The 17,505-nt window shown below is 39.6% G+C and overlaps 1 protein-coding gene and 2 non-coding genes across 3 annotated transcripts in view; 2 read left to right on the top strand and 1 right to left on the bottom strand.

Annotated features, from left to right (window-relative positions):
- Nucleotides 1–17,505, bottom strand: part of prkar2aa (protein kinase, cAMP-dependent, regulatory, type II, alpha A) — a 122,420-nt gene that overhangs the window by 7,368 nt on the left and 97,547 nt on the right. The window lies entirely within an intron of this gene.
- trnar-ccu (transfer RNA arginine (anticodon CCU)) lies at nt 16,188–16,260 on the top strand. The gene has a single exon. It is a non-coding gene; the product is annotated as a tRNA-Arg (tRNA).
- Nucleotides 16,566–16,638, top strand: trnar-ccu (transfer RNA arginine (anticodon CCU)). Its single transcript has one exon. It is a non-coding gene; the product is annotated as a tRNA-Arg (tRNA).

The raw sequence follows: 17,505 nt of genomic DNA, 5'->3' as shown, positions 1-17,505 counted from the left end.
ACTTCACAAAGGCTTTGCAATTGTGTCACAAATCTCTAATCAACAATGTCAGGCATCGTCATGGAAACCAAGTGCAATTAGATTTGCTTTGTGCAAGGAAATAACCACAAGAGGAAAAAGCAAGAAAACAAAACAACTACATAACAAGACGAAAATATAGACCAGAGGAAGTTTAGCAAAAATAAAGTAAAAGACCCCAATCATTGCTAAAATGATGCCACATGCAGGCATATTAAAAAAACACATCTCATACAGCTCAACCAAGATACACATCTATTAGTTTTACTTATTATTTAATTAATCTCTATCCACAGACACGCACACACACACACACACACACACACACACACACACATACAGACAAGCATGCTTATGAGAAAAATGTATTGACGTATTAACATAATTGATGTAACTGACCCACAGAAACACAGAAAAACATTCACACAGCTGTGTTATTCAGTTTCTTAGAAAGCAGCAGCTTTAGAAAGTGGACCTCAGAGCTTTAATGCATGTCTCAGTAATAACTGTCAGTTCAGTTGGAGCTGTGACTGGATAAATAGCACCAAGTTCTTCTCTTTGTCTGCTTGAAGGTAATTTGTCTTCATCTCTCTTCTTCTTTTTATTATTTTTAAGCCTGTAAATCCTGCTGTTACACATTACGTCAGTCTATGGTCTGTTTCTACACACCTGGCAAGTCATAAATCAACACTCATATAGTACCAAGCATATCTTCATAAGTAGTCTTAGAGTATAGAGTATCTTGGTATTCTAATAAATATTTAAAACGGTTACTACATATTATTAGTAACTGCTTAGTGATAAACTGAAAAATGGTGATTACTATAGGCTACTTTCATCACAAAGGTGCAATGATTTTATTTTTCTTAATTCATATTTTAGAAATAAACGCACCTTTTCGCTCAGTATTACATAAATAGCTTGCATGTGGCACGGTTTAACTGATAATGATCTCATTTAAATTGCATATTTAGTTTAAACATGATAAAAATGCTCTTCACAAACACAAATTGGTGAAGCAGTAATGCAGCATTCATGCCATGTTAGCAGAATGAGAAGAATTGGAAAAGCTCCTATTATTTCGACTTGGCGATCATTCATGCATTATTGTGGCTGATGGTTGGTTACACTCAGTGCTAGCCTGGGTATGCTTAATCAAGACTAAATTAGCTGTTTTATTGCACTACATTGTATTAAGTCATTCTCAGCTGAAATTGACTTATTCGGTCTGAATGGGTACCAAATGTTCGTCTTGTATTATTTGTGTGATTTGACCAGTGGACTGATTTTGCTGTAATTCCTTCCTTCAACTGATATCAAGCATACTGTACAGATGTTTGCTGTAGCTATCCCACAACAGCCTCTGATTGCAGAAATCAGCTCCAGTTTTTCCAGTTTCTTTACTTAATCAACATTAAATTAGCAGTTTTTTTGGCACTACATTGTATTGTTGTTGTATATTACTGAAACAAATATCACATTTATTTAGTGCCACTATCAAATGATTAAAGTTTTCTTCTTCACATCCTGATAGAAAATGGCATGGGCAGGCATCTGGATAATGGTGGATATGGATGTGTTGTACAGTATGTTCGTGTTGGTAAGCAGTAAATCTGCTCACAGCTCACTGAGCTGACAGAGGAAGGAAGGCTGTGATGAATGGAGTGGGAGAAAAGAAGATGGGAGGATAAACGAATGGAGGAGAAGGTCATGCGTCCCACAAACACCAGTTGGAGGAAGAAACAGCTGACTTGAGGGCAAAAAGGTGGAAGCAAGGTATTTTGTTTATGGTGGAAAAGCAGGGTTGGGAATGCGATCTGTAAACGTCTGAAGTGTTGACAGAAAAATTATACCACCTGAAACTTGTCGCAGAAAAATGCAGGTCAAATGAGATGACACATTGAATGGTGTGTTTAATGCTTGGAAAGGTTAATGGTGCAGTGTTGACGCTGTCATTGCATATCTGACCTGAATAATTTAAAAATCATTAACTTTCTACCCAAAATGTTTACCTGCATTCAGTGAATAAGGGGGCGAAGAGAACAGCGAAAATAAAAAAATAAAATAAAATCTGCAAAACAGAAGTAAAAAGAGTAAAAAGAGTCACGTGTAACTGCCTGCTGGAGAATCTGAAAAACACTGGTCACACTTCATTCTTCTTGGAAATATTTTGTATTTGAAAGGTGAAACATTTCAAAGCCCTGAGGCTGTTATTCAGTTTGGAGAATGCACACATAAAAATTCTTGGGGTCCCAGCAGAATCATACATAAAACATAATATCTTGGTTAAACGATACATACATGACGAATCATATAGAACGCTCGACTGTCTGTCTGGGATTCAAAACTATAACCTCGTGAAAAAAACATGCATCTTAACCGGCTGAGCTACCACAGCTGTCTGGTCTACATCAGCTCTCACACACAGAAGATTTACATGCAGCTCAGATTGAGGCAGTACAATACAGTTTTAATAATAGAAGATGTTTTGTTTTTTTAGGATATTTTTCTTTGATTATTTTTTTAATCTGAAACAATCTGTAAACATATCCTTTTAAAAATAGATGGATACAAACACACACGCTGACACCGAAACCACAACAAAGACTTATACTGGAGCAGCTGATTGAAACAGAATCCCTGTTATTTCATCTAAAACAGGCACCGGTCTGCAGGAATTATGTGAAACAAGCTGCAGGCGAGAGGCCGCTTCGGGGGCTATTATCTCTTTTTATGTGTGCTTATTTGCCTCTATGGCTTTATCTTTTTTTGAAATGCACACACACTGATACGTTAATAAACACACAAAAAACAGCAGAATCTCACTTACAGGACAGAGGGTCTGTGCAGCAGAAGAGAAGAGAACAGATTACGCTCTGGGCCTGATGCTGGTTCAGAAACATGGGCCAGTGCTCCAGAAGAATGTGGCAGCAATAGAAGAAAAGCAGTGTCTGTAATAACATAATTATCCTTAAATGCCCCAGAGTACATCAGGCATGTTTGGTCAACTTTATAACTCTGGACTGTTTTAGCAGGGGGGGAAAAAATCTTTGTAGGTTTTATTTCCATGACGTATTTCTTCTTCATTTCTTCTTTTTTTTACTGGAACCCCTTAATATTTTCTCTTTTTTTCTGCTTTTCACATTAGCACTGCCATTTTGACCTTTGCTGCTGTAATATTGGCTGCTTATAATGCCATGCAAAGTAAAGTACCACCATCTAAGAAATGTAACTACTGGAATGTACACATAAGGGCACAGGTAAGCAGATGTGACACCAGGATGGTAAAACACAAATAAACTTTTAAATGTGGGTGAAATAAAACATTAAAAACAGACAAACATGACATTGAAAAGGACGAAGAAGAACTTGAGCAGATTGACAATTCCCCCATTATACTCCCTAATAGCTGCATTCTGTTGTCCAGTATCAATATTTGTTTCTAATTACAGCCTGAGCGGAGCTGCCAGGTGGAACCAGTGAGCGTCCTGCAGGAGAAATAAGAAACCCATCTAGATCCGTCCATCTGCGACACAAATGAGCATCAAACACAATCATGCTCTCCGGGAGGATTGTTTTATTGACCGTTTATAATCCGACATTCAGCAACTCATATTCACATGTCCCAGCTGCTGGTTTCTATTGGAGCAGTCGAGTGTTTACCGCCTTGTTTGATGGCACCTCCAATAATAAACACTATCCCTGAGAGCTCACATATTTATTAAATCCATTTACTTTCCATGCCTGGATTGCAAAACTGCATGATATTCAATGAATGCTGTTTTTTCAGCTACAGCGCATGCCACACATTTTCGAATCAATATATAATAATATAACTACTGTGTGTATGTGTGTGAGTGTGCCTGAAAAAGAAAGAGAGTGTACTTTACGGTGCTGACAATGGCGTTTGCCGAGCATGACGGGCACCTTCACCGACTCCCCAGACGGGATGAAACTCACACCAAAATGATGATGACACAGGGCCTCCTGTGCCAGCTGGCAGGGGCCCGTCACAACCTCTAAATGCTGTGGAAAAACATGTCACAACCTCTGAGCTTGTTCATCTCTATATATATTGTTTCAGCTGACACACACACACACACACACACACACACACACACACACACACACACACACACACACACAACTAAACCCACTGCAAATCCTAGTAAAAGTCTGTGCAGACATGAAAGAATAAATTAATGTACTCAGAGTTACACACATGCATGTAAGGACATGAGATACCACATGATAAGATGAAACTTTATCGATGCCAGAGGAGAAATTGTGTTGTAGATTAGAATAAACATGCACACCTGCACAGTTTCTTCTCTCTGCCAAACTCTGGAGGCTTGATGAAGAGAAGAGAAATAACTATTAATACCTCTTGCTGAGTCAGCTGGTAGAGCGGGCATACAGTATAGAAATAAACCCTCAAAAGGACACAACAGGCTGAACACTCTTACGCTGTGGCTGAAAATATCACAAGTTTCTCTGTAGGAGCATATCTTATAGTACAGTATGTATGAGGATGTTTTGCCATGCATAAGAAGGCAAAGTCCCTGTCTTTCTCTTTCTCTTTCTCTTTCTCTCTCTCTCTCTCTCTCTCTCTCTCTCTCTCTCTCTCACACTCACACTCACACTCACACTCACACACACACACACACACACACACACACACACACACACAGACCCCTTTATCCCCCACTGCTCTGGCAATTCAAACCAATTAACTCAGAGGTCTGTCTCTCTAAAACCCAAAATTATGCTATCCATCACTCTTCCACGTCTGATGTTTTTTTTCACACACAAGATGTAAACGAAAATGAACACAGAAAAAAAATAACACGAGCACACAACAGTGTTTCAAAATCGGAGAGTGCTTCCATCTCTCCTGGGTCAAAGCCATTAGAGTCTGGACCACCCTGCTGACTGGAGGACCATGAAACCTTCCACTGAAACTAAATCCAGCAGGGGCCACAACAGAGAAACACACAGGCACCAGATCGTCTCACACACACACACACACACACACACACACACACACACACACACACACACACACACACACACACACACACACACACACACACACACACTTCAATGATCAGGGACCTTGTAAAACTCTTGGTCCATAGTTTCAAACACAGTTTCTGGACACTTTAATGCAAGATGTTCACAGTTTCGGCTGAATCTGAATATTTTATTGAAGTTTTAATTTTAGAATACTTAATTATTTAAAATGTAATTTATGTCAACTATGTCATGTCATCAACATCCTCTTAGACACTCGCCTTGCTCACCTGTGTGGCCTTGCCAGCCCGTACAGCCCTGCTGCTGATACATGTCTGTCAGCTTATCTCTAAAGGCTGACAAAGCCTGAGAGACTTTTCTCTTCAACCTGAACTCTTCTTCTAATGCTGCTTTTCATCAGGACTTTCTTGGTTCGGTACCAGAACAGACATGCCTGACTGCCCATCCTCAATCATCTGTTGCTTTACCAGAAGCACTTTCAGGTTTGCTCATGCTCCTCCCAAACCAAAATGTCTATTTGTGGCACAAAAGAAGCTGCCATCACTTGGTTAGTCAGTGTGTCGGAAGTTTTCCACTCCTGAAAACAACCTGTGTGAAGCCCCGCCTTCTAAAACCTCATTATAAAAGACAAAACATTCATGAGAAAATGCATCTACGTATGCTTGTGCTCATGAATATAGTTTAAACACAAGAAGTTAGCTGATCCTACATACACAAGTCCAGTATTGTCTTAAACTTTGTTAAGAAACTGTCTGACCATAATAACTGATGACAGGTATGAGCTTAAATTACACACAGGTCTCCAGAAGAAGACTAAATGAGTGTGAGATGTTTTTCCTAATAGCTCTGTAAATGGCAATGTATGAATGTATGTATGTGTGTACAGGTAGAAGTCACAGTATGCACCTCTGGAAATACCAAATAAACAACATATAACTTAAACATCCATTTTCTAACATCTGAATCCAAGTATTCTGAGTTGAGGAAACAGTGCTGTAATATTTAGATGGGAATCATTTGGCTTTATCACAAGTCAGCAATTCTAGCACTGTGCTGAATCGTGTGTATGTGCGTGCTTGCATTAGTAATAAATCAGTATTTGAGGATATGGCTGGCCTGTGTGTGTTTTGCATGAACTGTATTAATGCAATGTTTGTCTATTGTGTGCCTTGTTAACACGGCTGTGTGGGTGTGTGAATTTAAGAAAAGGCGTTTATAGTAAGCGCCTGCACAGTGTGTACATCAGTATATTTGTACCAATCCAGTGTGTCTTTATTCAGCAGTGTGTGTGTGTGTGTGTGTATGTGTGTGTGTGTGTGTGTGTGTGTCTCTCCTTAGTTTTTTCCTGACTCAGCTGTTTGAGTGATCCAGAGATCAAAGTGTGGAGAGTCAGACGAACACTGCAGCAAAGTTTCAGTAGCTGATAAATAAACATGAGGCTGGAACATTTATGCAACGTACACATACACACATCTCTTTAAGAGCAGCGGACAGTACGCAAACCCCACTGCTGCTGCTGCTGCACGCCTGCTGAATCTCAACATCGCCGCAGAGAGATGAACACAGACAAACGCTTATACACAAAATTGTACAAAGTGTCAAACACAGTAAGAGCAGAATCATCACACACACACACACACACACACACACACACAAACTAGACACACAGTAGTAATGTGTGTGTGTGGTTGAGAGTCTCGTTAAGTGGGACTCAGCTTCTTCCTGTTTGTGCAGAGACAGGCAACAATCCTGCATTTATGAAAGACAAACATACAACGTCACCACAGTCTGAAACAACACGCAGCGCGCACACACACACACACACACATGCAGAAACTCATATGCATCAGAGTGTATGAAAGGGCAAACACACACTCATAGTCCTCTCTCTCTCTCTCTCTCTCTGCCCCACCCCATAATGAGCAGAAGTCTTTGGCAAACACTCCACTGATGGATTAAGTTTTAAGGACTTCAGTAGCCAATAGCAGGTTAATCTCCAGACAGACCCAACAATAGAGGGTATTATGGGGTGGACGGGGTGAAGAGAAGGAGAAACTATGGCCAAAAAATCCTGAAATATGTAACTCCTGTTACATATTACATGTTATGAAAGAAAGATGACAAATCATCTATTGTTGGAATTAAAGCCCAATCAATACATTTCCAACAACCTCCAGACAAGCAAATTATATTTATCTACATTAATCTACATGTCATAAATGAAATTAGGGTTTTACAGTTAACATTTACAGCTAGCATTGACATTATATTAAGTGATGTTTTACAAGTTTTCTCGCTTCTGAATTGAAAATCACAGCCGTACTTTAAATAGTTCAAATTCTGTTTTTTAATCATTGTTTAGACCTACTGTAAATATGGCAACAATGCTTAGTTACTTTAATCATGTTAAACTTTACAGATGCTGCCCATACATATGCAGTGTTTATATGGTTTCCAGATCCCCTATGAGCAAAGCACTGATCTGATATAAAATATGGATTTCACAGCCTTCTTACTGGCCTCAGTATTCAGCACATGTAGATACAAACCATAAAAAAACATTTTGAGTAGACTACTGCATAATCCTAAACTCATTATCCACTGCATAGTCCAACACAAAATTATATACATCATGTACTCACAATGGCACACTTAAATGAATACACACACACTATGAATCACTGAGCAGTGTAATGATAGGTGTGTTCAGGCGGCATCTCTCCAGCCATCGGTTTGACTAATGAAAACGCAACCCTCATCAATGAATTATGCATCACACATTTTACCACTGCATAGATTATTAATATACACACACAAATACACTGAACACACGTATAGGCAGACACGCACATATGCTGACACTAACACAAAAAATGCTGAAATGATCAAAAATCGCTTAAAAAAAACCAACAACAACAAAAAAGTCAAAAATTGTGCTTTTTGAAGGTTATACTGAATAATACTGCAGTTGTTAAAATAATGAATGTTCTGCAAGCACTCAGCCAGACTAGTAACATGGTGTAACTAATAACTAACACACTCCAAAATGCACTGTGGTGTGTAATTGACAGTATTTAACATTTAAAAAAACAAAATTGAAAGTTGCACACAAGAGACCCGAAGAATAGTGTTTTTTCATGTAGAGAAGCTGAACTGTTAGTACCAGCATGCTTTACAGATGTACATTTGGCTAAAGGTTAATGATGAGGCCATAACCTGCTGACAGAAGAAGAGTTCAAGCTGAATAGAGAGAAAATACCTATTAGATTTATGTGAGAGGAGTAAAGGGTTTAAAGCACTCAGTTGCATTTTAAAGCAGTGGCTTCTGCTTTGACCCTTCATATTGAGGTTGTTAGGCAAAAGCAGACAAACTGTGAGTACTGTGAGTACAGTTTTAATGGCTATGAATACAGTGCTGCAATCATTCACAGGTTCAAGAGTCAGGGTTTGAATTTGGGTTGTGTGTACAGTACATGCCATTACAGGCCTGAAATGTATTTATTTCACAAGTAAATCACTGGAGAGCAGAGTTAGATAACACAAAGTGAGCAAAAACAGTGAGTGAAGGCTGTGGTCATTCAGGATCTCCTAAATTAAAATTTCACCCATATCATTGTTTAACAAAATTTCTTAGAAAACAGTCTGAACACAGTGCATCATGCAGGACAGTTTAACCTCAACTCCAACGCGACGGATTTTTATGAGTGATTGGGGACAAGTTAATACGCTTTCGGTAGCTTTAACAGATGGCCGAAGCAGGTTAAGTTTTTACATAAATTTAGATATGAAAGAGCAGAGGAAAAAGTGTAACTAATGAAATTCTCCATGGCATTGGAGAATACTACAGTGACGAGGAGGTAAGCCAGGCCCAAAATGTTTATAAGTGCTTCAACTGTTTAGACAATGTGAAATTTCCTGCGTGCTGGCGTGAGATCTGACGGTTACATCAGAGGGTCCGAAACAACTGACTTTGAGTTCAGAGAGTCCATTCACACTTGAGTGACGGGGAAGGTGTACATGGCGAACTTATCTTTCTTCAGTAACAGGTGTTGTGATACTTTGTCTTTGGCAGGGTCGTGTCAGGCATCAATGCGGACGAATATGGGGGTGAACTTAAAAGTTTAAGCAAGTTTTAAAGAGTGTGTTGGAGCGAGATGTTTGAGTGAGATGTTGATGAGGTTGTCAGAAAATACAAGTCCATACATGATTTGAAAATGTAAAACATGTTGTAGTTAATGGTGAGTTAAATACATGGGAGGCAGAGCCTTCAGTTATCAGGCTCCTCTCCTATGGAACCATCTCCCAGATTCAGTCCGGGGGGCAGACACCCTCTCTACGTTTAAGAGTAGGCTTAAAACTTTCCTTTTTGATAATGCTTATAGTTAGGGCCGGCCAGGCCTGTCCTGGACCAGCTCCTAGTTTATGCTGCTATAGGCTTAGACTGCCAGGGGACTTCTACTCCCATGATGCACTGAGCTCCTCTCTCCTCTCTCCTCTCTCTCTCTCTCTATCCATCCATCTATATCCATTAACATTCATGTACTATTAATGCATTCAATAACCTAAACTTCTTCCCCGGAGTTGTCTGCGCTTTCTCTCACAGGTAATCTGGGCCTATAGACGTCCGGATGACAGATTCCAGTCCCGGACCTTCTAGCTTCAATGTTTATTTTCAATGTGCTTCTCTCTCTCTCCTATTCTTGCTCTCTCTCCTCTCTACCCCAACCGGTCGAGGCAGATGGCCGCCCACTTTGAGCCTGGTTCTGCCTGAGGTTTCTTCCTGTTAAAAGGGAGTTTTTTCTTGCCATTGTCGCTAAGTGCTTGCTCATGTGGAATGTTGGGTGACTTTAAAATTAAAACCTGAAGAGTTCGGTTTAGACCTGCTCTATGTGTAAAGTGCCTTGAGATAACTTTGTTGTGATTTGGCGCTATACAAATTTGGCGCTATACAAAGATTGATTGATTGATTGATTGATTGATTGATTGATACATAATGCACATTTTACTGAGCTGAAAACACCACTGCAGTACATATAAAAGTAATTACATTTGCATAATAATTAAGCAACAGGTTGTGAATTGAAGATTATGAAGTTAAGTCATTAAGTTCATCGTTCATTCATCGGAACTGACAGCAGGACAGAGAAGCTGCAACACAACAGACTGAATGAAGCTTTATTGTTTCATAATAAGAGCTACAAGTCAAGATTAATATATAATACTTTTTTAAAAACATCTGGTAAATTTTAACATAACAGTAAAATAAAAATAAAGGTTATTTGACACTGAAGCTTTGTTTTTGCATCACATTTCCTATCAACCAAACATCAATAAAGCAGCATAACATTTTAATTTCACCAATTTGGATTCCAGTTTTTATTTGTGCATCATATCCCTTTATTGACATATTATTTCAGCGTGGAAAGGAAACAATAAGTTGAAAAACAGACCGCCATCACTTCAAGCAGATTATCCAACTGCACAAAAAAAAACATTTCTCATAGAGACAAGATGTCACATCTGGTGAAAGTTTGCATTAAAATGAACTACCTCCATTGAGAAATCCACCACGTCTGAAGGCGCTGTTGCTTTATGACACGTCACTCTCCTGTGAGGGGCTGGTTTTCATCACTGTTTGTAACAGCACCAAAGCAACGACTCTGTGACACTTCATTCACAATTATCTGAAGTTCTACAGGTCTCACCAGCTTTAAATTGCGTGCTGCTGATGGATGTTTTGAAGCTGATCCCTAATTTGGAAGGATTCTTGTATGTCAAAACAAATCCAGAGTAATGATTCCCTCTTCCAAACAAATAAGAAACCAATCTGGGTTTGGACTCAAATATTTTGATGCCTGTTCATTTTTATTTTATAGTCTCATTAAGCTGTTCTGAGCCAGTAATAACTGTGACCCAGTGTAACTACACTGTGAGTTATAACTGTTCACTACAGTCATCTACATGACATGAAGGCCACCATGAACTCTCTCAGCCCACATCAGCAACTTACAGGTAAAGGAATGCTGTACAGAAACAAACAACTTCTATCTTTTGATTATCACAAAACTCTCTAACCAACAGGTCATTAACACTTGCATCATCATAGAAACCAGAACCACAACAGTAAACAAGCAAAAAGCAACAACAACAACAACAGTGAGGTCATGAGATCTCATTTTATCCCCAGCATGAGGACTTTGCAGCTGTCTCGTCCTTTTTTGGTGCGAGTCGTTATCCGGATAAGAGAGCCGTGCTAAAAGCTTCTGTAAATGGGAGCCAAGAAAATGTTACACTCACCCCCCACCACCAACACTTCCCATGTTAGCCTGCGTGGCACTGGTACAAAAAGTAGCTTAGGACGCAGCATGGGAATAAAGCGATAGATAAATGTGACAAAAGAAAGATGGAGGCGAGCCAAATGGACGGAGGCGGAGAGATGAAAGAGATTTTGTGTGTGACGGAGTTCAGACGGCTCCCACAGCTAAAAATTAGCAAAATAAAGATATTCCCATGATCTGCTGCATACTGTAGTCTTACACAGTACAGTAGATAGTACAACAAAGGCTTTATTATGCTAAATTTACAGCACATGCAATGGAAAACTATTGTGTAAGCTGTTCACCAACAATATTTAAGAATATATCTTAAAGTATTCTGTCGATTACACGATCATAAAAACCTTTTTTGAAAAAGTCTCCCATTGCAGCATAATTATTCCATCCCGACTCCAATACAAATCAAATTGCTTTCTAATTGAAGAAGTTTGTCAGAGAAAGGCAGATTATAGCACTATAACTGACATCACTTTTTTGAAACAAGCTTTATTTGTATTGGAAACAGACTTCATTTCACATAAACACAAAACTATTGTGAGCTCACATAAACACACACACACACACTCCGCTACAGACCTGAAAGTAAACATAAACCAGATGGGGTCTGGTTTATGTTTACTTTCAGGTCTTCCTTAGCACCCTCATAACTACTGACCCACCCCACCTGCCTCACTGTGTAGACAAAAGCCTCACCTGTTATAGAAGACAAACCAGAGTCATCACACTCCCAACCAGCTGTGCTGTAAAACCACGTGAATCCCAGAGACACACTGACCGTTCTGTTGTGATTCATCAGCATTTATGAGGCTCACAGCAGCGGAAGATTTACCGCATAAAGACAGATGAAGAGAAAAGAATATAAACAAGAGCAGAGAAAGAGAGAGAATGACAAGAATGACCAAAAAAAGAAACAAAGTCAAAGGTCAGGGCTTGCTTATAGCGCTGACATAACGGAACATCCTTTCCTGAGCAGGGCCCTCGCTGTTCAAACAACCTTTAACAGTCATAGGGTGCAACAAAAGGAAAATGGTAAAATGCTGCTACCCCCCGTCAAGGCTTTTGTTCACAAGCTTGTGAATGAACGCTGTCTACACACGCATGCACAGCTTTGTGGTTAAAAACATGGAGACAAAGAAAAATCAGAGTGTCGAGGGCAGGAAGAGAGACCAAAAGTGGGGCATCAAAGGGGAGCGTGATGATGAATGAAAAGCTGAAGGCGTCATTTTATGTGATTTCATGTACTGCCTGTCACCCCCACATTCCTCACCAAACCTCTTTTCAATAAACACACACACTTATGTGAACACGTGACGTCCTGGCACACACCCTGTGGCAACAGGTGAAGATCTTGGCTCAATGATGTAGATGAGAAAGGGGAAAGTTGCCATTTACCAAGTGTGAAGGGATGCAGATGTTGAAACTTTATGGTTGAGAATTTGATTTATTTGCTTTGTAAAACCAGATTTTTTAACATTTGTTAACCAGGAAATTGAACAGCCCTCTCCAGCCAGAAATAAGTCATACAGCCTCGACGTCTATCCAAATCCAATTGCAGCCCATTCCACTCAAATACAGCGTGAAGTTTTTTTTCTTTATTCTTTGGACTTCTGACAGTACAGCACATTATTTTCTCTCAATCCCATAACATGATGAGGTCTTAAAGGCCCATTTCCTCTCACAAAACAGCATGCAGAGGAGTACAGCTCAGTCAAGTAGAGGATTACATCCAGGCCTCGTCTACTGCGGGTTTGAGCCCTCGAGCATGCCTTCCACTATCAGACAGGACACATTACTCAAAATCAACGTCAAACAAGCTGTGACTAATTCTTCAGATTAAGATTTACAGCATACACTTTTTCTTTTTAGGGCAGTGGAAACAGTATGAACACAACACTGATGTATTATAACTTTTAAGTTGATATGGCTAACTATTATTCACTCTCCTTTAACTCAGTTTTGGTCTTCCTGAGGGAAGCTGTGTTCACCAGCTAGTCACTATCTGTGTTCATGTTTCAGTATGAGAGCAATGAGGGTGAACAAAACTGTAAAAATGTGGGCCAGCCAACTAAACTATAAGCTGAAACTTGCTATGAAACTCCATAAAACTAAGGAGTCGATTAGCATATCTTAGCATAAAACCTCCTGTTTCCAGTCCTTCTGCTAAGCTAAGCTAACTGGCTGTTAGTTTACCATACAAATGTGAGAGGTGGTAAACCAGGCTAAAATTAAGAATGCAGAGTCCCTTGGGAACAACATCTTGGAGGGCCACCTTGCTCCACGCATGCACTATCCAGGTTTGAATGATAGGTTTTCAGCATAATTTACCATATGTTGGAAACACCTGTAGCTTATACAGGATTTACACTGACAGACTACAGAATATGATCACAGCGTGAACAGTCCTTCACCTGTAGATAGCTTCTATCACACAGAATCTACACCACATGATTTGCAACAATACTTTGCTGGGCCACTAGCAACAATAATATCAACGCATCAGCCTACAGTGCAAAGGTCATGAACAGGCGGACCAAGGCCCAGATCTGGACCTAGACGCTGTCCTATCCGGACCTGGACCTGTAACTCATGAAATATTGAGGATTGTTAAATATTGTCCTAGCGTTTCTATTTTAACAGGTGCAACTTCTCCAGCTATTATGGTAAAAGTGGAGTGGCCCTAGGAAACTCACAGACCGCTGTGCATAGCAAATCTTCTTATGTGACGCTAATCAGCCAATCAAATCCGTGCATTCTGACATGCAGAGAGACTTGACTGTCAGTGAGATAAACACAGAGAAATTAGTTAATATGTGAAAAGAATGATGTGAAATTAATGGTTTATGTTTAAGTTAAGTTTAAAAGTAAAAAGGGATTCTTTTTTATCTTTTCTAAAACTAAGCACTTTATTTAAGAAGCACAATCAAAAGCTTTCTATAATGCATTTTATTTTAAAATGCCATCTTTATGTGATATAAGAAAAGAAAATGTATTCATCTTATTCTTTTTTTAATTCTTATTTTATTACTTATTTGAATCCCACAAGTTTAGTTTAAATACTAATAAATGTTGTTGCAATATTATAGAATTCTACTATATTGTCTACAATCTACCCACTAAACACTAATACTGATGTAACTACAATGCTTCTTCAAGGTACTGAAAAATAACACAGACATTATGATGTTTCAGACTTTCACACAAAAAGTGGACCTCAGTGAATTTAATCAAATACCTCTGCTCTACAGATTGTCTACATCGTTAAGTTTGACAGACAGCAGAGTGGCGCAGCGGAAGCGTGCTGGGCCCATAACCCAGAGGTCGATGGATCGAAACCATCCTCTGCTAGTTCATTTTGTCCGTGATTGGGGTTGGGGACCAAGGGTGGTGCCGACCGAACTATGTCGGTAATACCGACTATTGATCACGTCAAATCAAACGGTTCCAAATGTCCGTATGTACAGACGCATCACTCTGCAGTGGAGCGCACATGCTGAGCACATGCCAGAGTGAAACGTGGTGTCCCTTTCCAACAGCTTTTTATTGTGTGATTTTGGGTGCAATTCCACTCACCACCAGTTGTGGCAGTGTGCGAATTATCATTACACCTACTAAACTCAGTCATTGTGTCGCCATGTATAACTCTATAAAAGCAATAAAACTATACAGATCCATTGTGGGAAAACAGTGCTAACAACAGCAACACATATGAAGAAATATGATTAATAGAGGCTAAATAACCCATATGAATATATTTTTATATATATTTTGCACTTGTTATTTATGTTTTATATATTTACTTTATATATTTACTATATATATATATCTCATTTTTACACTGTATATATTTTTCTCAGATTTTCTTTCTAATAATTGCATTTTATTGCATTGCAATAATTGATTTATTTTTATTTATACCTTTATTCTTTTGTTTTAATTTTTTGTGTTAAATGTATCTTTATCTTTGCTGGACAGGTACCACTAACATTTCACTACACACTGTACTGTCTATAATTGTGTTTGATAATAATAGTCAATTATGTTCATATTTTCATACTTTTATATTGTTTTTAAAATGTTCAAAATAAATAGGCATAAAAAAGACTTTGGGGATTTTTTGGGTTGATACTTCAGGCATTACAGATTTAGAGTAAAGTACCAAAATAAGTACCATTGAGTACCGGTACCGGTACTGGTATCGGTTCAAATGTGGAAGATACAGAACCCTAGTGCTGGTTGGCCTTAAAGACGCCAGTTATTGAACAGAGAGAAAAAGTCAACACAAACTGTATCTGTAGACCACGTGCACCGACTACAGCATTGTTGCTTCACTGCATTTGTCTTGTGTTCCCCGTGGTTTCACCGCTTTGTGGTGACAAGTTTGCTCCCTATTGATGTCCCTCTACACATTGTCTACATGATCGCCATTATATATAATTGTGTTACAGAAGCCCCAGTGGCCTAATGGATAAATCACTAGCCTCCTAAGCCAAGGATTGTGGTTTCGAGTCCCATATGAGGTACCTGACAGCAGAGTGGCGCAGCGGAAGCGTGCTGGGCCCATAACCCAGAGGTCGATGGATCGAAACCATCCTCTGCTAACTCATTTTGTCCTGGTGGGTGGTTGGTCTTAAAGACTCCAGTTATTGAAGAGACACAGAAGGTCAACACAAACTATACCTGTAGCTCATGGTCTCTGACCACAGCATTGTTGTTTCACTTCTTTGTTGTGACAAGTTTGCTACCTATTGATGTCCCTCTACACATTGTCCAAATCCACGCTCTACCAAATGTGTCGCAGAAGCCCCAGTGGCCTAATGGATAAGGCACTGGCCTCCTAAGCCAGGGATTGTGGGTTCGAGTCCCATCTGGGGTGACTGATAGCAGAGTGGCGCAGCGGAAGCGTGCTGGGCCCATAACCCAGAGGTCGATTGATCGAAACCATCCTCTGCTAACTTATTATGTCCTGGTGGCTGGTTGGCCTTAAAGACATGAGTTATTGAAGAGACAGAAAAGGTCAACACAAACTGTACCTGTAGCCCACATACGACAGCATTGTTGCTTCAATCCTTTTGTCTTGGGTTCCCCATGGTTTCACTGCTTTGTTGTAACATGTTTGCTCCCTATTGATGTCCCTCTACACATTGTCTACAACGACAATCTACTGCATACTGTATGAAAGCCCCAGTGGCCTAATGGATAAGGCACTGGCCTCCTAAGCCAGGGATTGTGGGTTCAAGTCCCATCTGGGGTGACTGATAGCAGAGTGGCGCAGCGGAAGCGTGCTGGGCCCATAACCCAGAGGTCGATGGATCGAAACCATCCTCTGCTAACTCATTTTGACACAAGCCATGCAGAGTAACAGTAAAACATCAGTGCAATAATATAGCAACACCATTTCTGCACATGTAGCCACGCAAGCAACAGAACACAGCCAGCAATAGTGAGCACAACCATGTTTTGAGTTACATGCAGACATGTGAAGCAACAAAAAATAGTAGATATAGTTCAAATACAATGATCATTGTGTTGATCTTGATAGGTTAGTAAAATGTTCATATACACTGATCACACAAACCTATCTATGTCTATGGATTTTTTTCAGCTGTTAAGCAGGGTATAAAGCACAGGCAGACCTTATTATTTACGTAGTCTGACTTATAAATAAATAAATTAGAAAATTCTTTGATTTTGAAACAGTAACCTTAGGAGTGCTGGATCACTTTTCTGTCAACGGAAAAACTATACCCTCTGGACACAAGCCCTTATGTTGTCCTTTAGCTATAAGGTTAAATAAGTTTATTATATTTTGAAGAAAAAAAAAAGCCCCTTGCATTTTTTTTAAAGCCCACTCAGTCACTTCAACCTGGCGCCTGCCTAAATGGTTGAAATAGTTATCCAAAAGTAGGTTGAAATAATTTGGGTTAAGAGTAAAAGATAAATCATGAGGCTGATAAACTGGTTAGCTACGCACCTGGCATCTGCCATCCGTATCAGTGTCAGGTGTTGCTGGTGCTCCTCTGAACCAGCAGCAGCTGCTGCTCTTTGCTGTTAGCATCATTCTCACCAGGCTCTTGGCAAGAAAGCTGACTTCTGAACAAAATGGAGGTAAACAGTATGT

This window comes from Scomber scombrus, chromosome 10 (assembly GCF_963691925.1).
Source record: "Scomber scombrus chromosome 10, fScoSco1.1, whole genome shotgun sequence".
NCBI lineage: Eukaryota > Metazoa > Chordata > Actinopteri > Scombriformes > Scombridae > Scomber > Scomber scombrus.
Note: the sequence above shows the minus strand (reverse complement) of the source record. Positions and strands in the feature narration are given on the sequence as shown.